This window comes from Ochotona curzoniae, unplaced genomic scaffold (assembly GCF_017591425.1).
Source record: "Ochotona curzoniae isolate NIBS_2020 unplaced genomic scaffold, NIBS_Ocur_1.0 scaffold_3223, whole genome shotgun sequence".
NCBI lineage: Eukaryota > Metazoa > Chordata > Mammalia > Lagomorpha > Ochotonidae > Ochotona > Ochotona curzoniae.
In genome coordinates this window covers 13,606,026-13,612,807 of record NW_024467108.1, presented here as the reverse complement: position 1 = coordinate 13,612,807, position 6,782 = coordinate 13,606,026, and the positions used below count along the sequence as shown (strand labels likewise).

The 6,782-nt window shown below is 39.5% G+C and overlaps 1 long non-coding RNA gene across 1 annotated transcript; it reads left to right on the top strand.

Moving 5' to 3' along the window:
* The first annotated feature begins 104 nt into the window (after positions 1–104).
* LOC121145250 lies at positions 105–5,454 on the top strand. The gene is made up of 3 exons (XR_005881995.1): positions 105–366; positions 4,959–5,098; positions 5,414–5,454. It is a non-coding gene; the product is annotated as an uncharacterized LOC121145250 (long non-coding RNA).
* Positions 5,455–6,782: the final 1,328 nt, after the last annotated feature.

Genomic DNA, 6,782 nt, shown 5'->3' with positions numbered 1-6,782 from the left:
GTTAGTTGGGTCCTTAAGCCATACATCTGAGCAGTGGGAAATGGCCAACGATGGCAAAAAATGAAGCACAGCCTGCTTCTTTGTTTTAGAATTCAGTTTTGACTACTGTTGTTTCTGGTCCTCAGTGTCTTCATCTAAAAGCATGGAGGTGGGAATGAATCCAACATTTTGAGCAGCTGATACCACATACATTTTTCTCTTGGATCTTATATCACATGAGGAATAACCCGTCTTGAGTGCCTCGTCCATCGAATTCTGGCACATGCCTTGCCAGTGAGAAAATCCGCTTCATTATCTGCAGGTTGCAAATGAATCTTCCCTTTGGAACTAGGAGAACACACTTGGTTGCTAATGAAACAAAAGAAGGTGAGGGCAGAGTAAGACTTCTTTACAATAAAGATTTGGGGGAAATATGAAAGATGAAACAATCCAGATCTTAATAATTACAGTGATTGTGGAACACTCTGTAAGGGAGAGAGGTCCCACATGAGTCAGCTGCTGGGGAGGTAAGATGTAATTTGGTGGGACATTTTTTATTGGGCAAGGCAGATACTGTATTTCATTGGGCAGGATGTTTGGGAAGGATAATCCTAAAGTATAGGATGACCAACTAACACATTTCAGATTGCTGTATGGGCCCAGTAGGAGTTGAAAGTTGGGAGTCAAATTTTAGTCATAAATTTGAGAAAGTGCTGCACATTGAATAAAGGACCAATGAGAGGAAAAATACTGAAAGATATTCAGCAGCCATGCTATCTGTAACAAAGCAAAAATATTTTTAAAGAGGCTTGTTAAAACAGGGATTCTTGAAAATGTCCTTATAAATTATGGATGAAAGGTAGAAATTATTTTATGCAGGTTATTACTAACATTCAAATAATTATTCTGACATTTGTTAAAGTGGTGATGAAGACTTCCTACAGGACTATTTTGAAAGATGTCAGAATTGTAGGGAAGGAAAATTGGACTCTAAATGCAACAAAGACAAGTGAGATTTAAAATGAAAGAGCAAACAAACATTTTTTTCAAAAATGAAGAGAAAAGAAAAAAGAACAAAGTCGAGGATGTAAGTAGTTGGAAAATTACTAAGAAGAGCCATCAAAAGTAGGCAAATTCTTGCTAAACTGACCAAACTAAATTCTTGCTCAAGATTGGGCAAGGTGACAACAGGTAGACAAGTCTAAATTGAATTAGAATTCTTGCTAAATAAGCTGCTGATAGGAATCATGAATAAGAGCTAGTTAAGAAGACTCAGAGGAACCTGACTTAAATTTGGTCAAGGAGCAAGCCTTTGTTACTGTTTTAGGGCCATAAGCAGGAAGCTGGATTGGAAGTAGAGCAGTTGATATGTGGGTCCCTGTCCATCTTGGATGCTGGCACTTTCAAGCAGAGGATTAACTAATTGAGCTATTATGCTGACCCCACAAAATTCCATTTTGAGAAACCTATCTACTGTGTCAGCATCTTGCAGTAGAAATCTTGGCTCTATGTGGTTGATGTATCATGCAAGGTAGATCCAAGATCAGTTAGTTTTATAGGAAAAGAAAATTCACAACTTTCTTGGCATTCTACTATCTTCTAAGCTTCATAGCAGGAAATGCGTTTCAGAAGCTAAATAAATCCCTTTTTAGTTGAACCCATTTCAATTGAAGTCTATTTCTCATATTTGTCTGTTCTACTTCATAGCTAGCAGCTGTTCATCATCACACATGCAATGTATAGTCACATTCTTGCAGATCTGGTTTTCAATGCACAGAACATCATATGGCTTTTTCTGAGCATTTTAAACCCAATCAGGAAGAATTTAACAATGTCACTTATGTGGTTATTCAGAAGTGGGGTCCGAAAAAAGGAAAATAAGACATAATCCCTACCTTCAAAAATCCTAATGTTCTTCCAACATTAACAAATATTACATATTTAATCCATATTTACTGAGTACCCACTGAATACCAGCACTATTTCAAGAGCTGAAGAGGCTTGATAATAAGCTAAACCTGCACAATTCTGTTGCCATAGAGCCTATTGTCTAGGAGGAGAAGCAAATATTAGCCAAACAATCACGTAATTATATATGAAATTACTACTGAGGTAGCAGATAAAAAGGGCAAATACAAGATTAGGGCTGCCACTAGCCCATATGGTGCCTTTGTGCTACTTTCCAAGAAGATGGCCATAAGTGGAAACAGCCTAGAATAGGCAAGACTAGGAAAGCCGGATATGCCTTTGGTGATTTACAAAAGACACCGGTTCTTTCAGGCTGATAAAGCCCTGCTCCACATGGGAGGCTTTCAGAGTGGAGCATGAAGTGGATTTCAATACTACACATCACTGCAGCTGGGGACCTTTCAGATGAACCAACTGTTCACGTGTACACAGTAGCCTTCCAAAGCTTCCATGGACATCCATAATAAAGTGAGATCAGGGAGAGCAGAACAGGAGAGTGGAACTGAGAGAAGACTGAGCCAGGGAGTAAGCCAGGTGAAAGAGGAAAAACATTTTATAAAGTTTGCCCAGCATATGCTAGACTCTGCCATTGTCCATACTTACAGTGTCAGGATACAGTTAAATAGCAGAATGGTGGACTTATGACTGATTATTAAGCACTATACAATGGTAATGATATGGGGGTTATTAATAGAAGGGTCCAGTTGGGGGTGAGGAGGAGGGGAACCCAAAGCCTATGGAACTGTATCATGGAATAATATAATAAATAAATTTAAAAAACAAACCTAAAAAAAACTATCACTTGCTAAGAAGACTTAAACAGAAGGCAATTTAAATGGCATTACTGACTTTGACTATTTTAATTTCTGTGTATTTGAGAGAGGGAGAGACAAAGACGGCATAGAGAGAGAGATTTAGCTCCCATCCACTGTCTCATCCCCGAAATGCCTGCAGCAGTTCCAGCATGGGCCAGAACTACAGCTAGGAGCCAGGAATTCAGTGGCAGTGTCCCCCATGAGTGACAGGAACCCAAACATTTGAAGCATCCCTGTTCCCTCCCTAGGCACGGAGGAAGCAGAGAGTTAGAGGCAGGAGTTGGAGCTGGGCATTGAACTCGGATGTGGGATACAAGTATGTTAACTGCTAGACTAAACACCTATTTTATTTTTTTGTGGGTATTTTATTTATCGATAGGGAAATACACAGATATGAAGTATACGACCCAGTGAAATTTGCCACAGTTATACACCCATGTAATCCACAGCCCATCAGTGTATATACGGAACTTCCAATGCTTCAGAAAGTTTCCTTGTGCCTTTTTCCATTTGAATCTGTGCCCTAATCCTCCTTAGGCAGCTATCATTTTGTTGCCAATATTATGTTGGTTTTGCCTTGTATGGATTTTGCCTAATTTAGAACTACATGTGAACAGAATTCAGTATGCACTCTTTTATGTTTGGCTTCTGTTGTTCAACACACGTATTTGATGTTTATAAACTGACATTGACTTTTAAAGAGAAATGTCTGCCTAGGTCATAGGTACACAAATGATAACCAGCAGAAGACTTGCCTGGATAGATTGTCAGGGAGCAGATTCCTGGTCCCCATCCTCATAGACTCTGATACACTGCACACTTCGTACAAACTCCTAAGTGATGCCAGTACTGCAGATTCAAGGACCATGTTTTTAAGAATCACTGATCTTGATAAAAATTTTGAAAAGATGTTTTATAGCATTTTCTAGGGATTTATTCATTTGATAAAAACTTTTAAAGTACTTACTTTGTATCTGGTGCATAATTAAATAATCATGCTTCAACTCTTACAACATTCTAATTAGGGAAGACAGAGCGGAAGCAAATGAGTGTTTAGCTGTCTTAGGAAATTGTTCACTATGTAATGGACAAAATCTTAAAAGAGAGAAAGTGCTTTGGCTTAGGCCACTAAGAATAAAAACAGTCTGTATAATGGATCTCATACCAGATCCTGCCAAGGTAACTGTAAAGAAACCAGTAAGATCTAGTTTTTTAAGCCTGTTCCATGTCCCTGGTACTACACAAAGTGCTTATCATGCAGCGTTTTCTTAATCCCTTCAATAACTATGAAACTCATACTATTTTATACACTTCTTATAAGTGCAGGAACTGGGACTTAGAGAAGTTCAGGTTTAGCCAGACGTTACTCAATGGATAAATATGAAAATTGGGATTCCAACCTCGATCTAGTTGACCCTGGTACTAGTCCTTTTAATTACTAACACAGCTTACAGGAAGAAAGTAACTCATAAATAATTTTGGTGATTAAAAAAACTCAGACACAACTTTAAAAACTACATGGGAAAAATGAATTGCAATACAATACATATTTCCCATGAACTTTTTAAAAAAGATATATTTATTTCATTTGAAAGGCAGATTTTACACAGAGAGAACAGAGAAGTCTTCCAGGTATTGGTTCACTCTCCAAATGATTACAATGGCCAGAGCTGGCCAGGAGCTTCTTCCAGGACTCCCACATGGATGCAGGGCCCCAAGGACCTGGGCCATCCTCTACCACTCTGCCAGGCCATAAACAGAGAGCTGGATCAGACGTGGAGCAGCTGGGATACCACTAGCATCCCAATGTTATGCCAGCAGCACACAGCGGAAAATTAGCCTTCTTTGCTACTGCACCAGCTCCTTCTATGAACTCTTAAGAGTGTATTTGTACTGTTGTATGATAAAAAAGCGATACTGAGTTCAACAGTGTTGTACTATGATCAGAAAGCTAGTAGAGTGTTATATTTTGAAGAATAATTCTTGGTCTCCAAGGCCTGTGTATTGATCTTGATTCCCAGACTCCTTATGTGTATGTAGTAAGGATAGAACTTATAGTGTCTGAAGGTGGGACCTTGCAAGGGGATTAAAGTGGGTTAGGTTGTTGGGTGATGCTCTCATAACAGAATCATGATAGCTTTATAAGGGCAGGTCACAAAGACAATGATGAGCATGCCTGCTGTCTCTGCATTCCAGGGTCACCGTATGATCTTTGCTCTGCATTTATCCCACCATCCACTGTCATTACACACCAGACCACTGAGGATTTCTGATCTTCTGTGAACTTCTGCAACATGAGCTGAATTAAACCTTCCTTTGCAAGTAGCTTTTCTCAGGTACTTGTTATAATGACAAAAATCTGGCTGATACAAGGAGTAACTAGCTAATTTGAACTGGGTGGAAATATGAGAACTTATTTAAGAATTAATGGGAATTAGGTTGAAAAGTACATTTTTGTCAGTATTACCCTAACAGAGACAGAGGCAATTCAGAGACTGTGAATTTTGTATGCTAACTAAGATATACTGTGTTGTGGATACAGAAACATTTCCCATGAATCATTATAATTTGAACAAAATATCCCTCAGGATTATACAGTATCTTTGCTTACCTACAGAATATACCCATATGATTCCTAATTTGGTTTTCAGGTTTTTTTGATAATGGGAAGGAAGTGCAATCAAGAGTGAACCTACAGATGAGGTATATTCCACTTTAGTACTTCGGTATATGATTTCATAAACAGATGTTTTGTTAACTTGGGAGGGACTAGATGAGGAAAATCCTTATGGCATTGGTTCCTAAAGCTAAAGGTAGCTAATGGAGAGTTTTCAGGTTGGCAGAGGCCAAAGAGTAAGACTGAAGGTGGGGAAATGTAGTCTGAGACTATTTCTGTAGTGGATACATGAACAAAAATGAAAAATATGGGGTTTCCAGAGATATATAAGAAATTCATACTGGACTTGGTAATTCATGAAACATGATGGGTGAGAGGAGGCAGGTACAGGATGACTTAAGTTTATAGTTTGGCTGATGTGATGGATGGCAGTATCTGTAAGCAGGAAAAATAGAATTAGGGAACATTTTTAACCTTTAGTCTTGAGAAGTGTCTTCACATTTTATTGCTACAATAAACTTTTACTAAAGCTACTTTCTTAGGAAGTATGGATATTTATTTTGGCTTATGGTTTTGGGGTTTCACAGCCCAAGATTGGGTGGTCCCACTGGTTTAGCCTTGTAGGTAGTGTCCCCAGGTGGAGCATCACATGGCAAGTGTGTTCCTCTGTCTGTGTCTCTTCTTGTAAAGCCACCCAGCATCCCAGTTCCATCTCACTTCCTAAAGGTCCTGCCTCTGAATACCATAAGTGAATTCAGTTTTGAGATTAAAACTTACGGAGAGAAGGAGAAACAGAGAGAAAGATCTTCCATCTGCTGGTTCACTCCTCAAAAGGCCGCAGTGGCCAGAGCTGAGCTGATCTGAAGCCAGGAACCAGTAGCTTATTCCTGATCTCCCACACAGGTGCAGGATCACAAAGTTTTGGGCTGCCCTCTATTGCTTTGCCAGGCCATAAGCAGGGAGCTGGATGGGAAGTAAAGCAGCTGGGACATGGACCAGCCCCCATTTGGGATTCTGGCACTTGCCGGGCCCTTACTTTGATTTTTGAAACACAAGTTTATTCTTGCTTACAGGAATAGTAAAGTGGTTTTTTTGGTAAGATTTATTTATTTACTTATTTGAAAGGCAGAGTTAAAAAGAAAGGGACACATACACACAGAGATATCTTTTATCCACTGATTCATTCTTCAGTGGCCAGGGCTGGACCAGGCTGAAGCCAGGAGCCTTGAGCTCCATCAAGCATTTGGACCATCTTTTGCTGCTTTCTCAGATACATTAGCAGGAAGCAGAATCAGAAGCAGAACAGGATCTTGAACTGGCTCTCACATGGGGTGCTAGGGTCACAGATGGTGGTTAAACTCACTGTGCCACAACATAGATCTCAGTGTTTTCTTTTCCCTTCC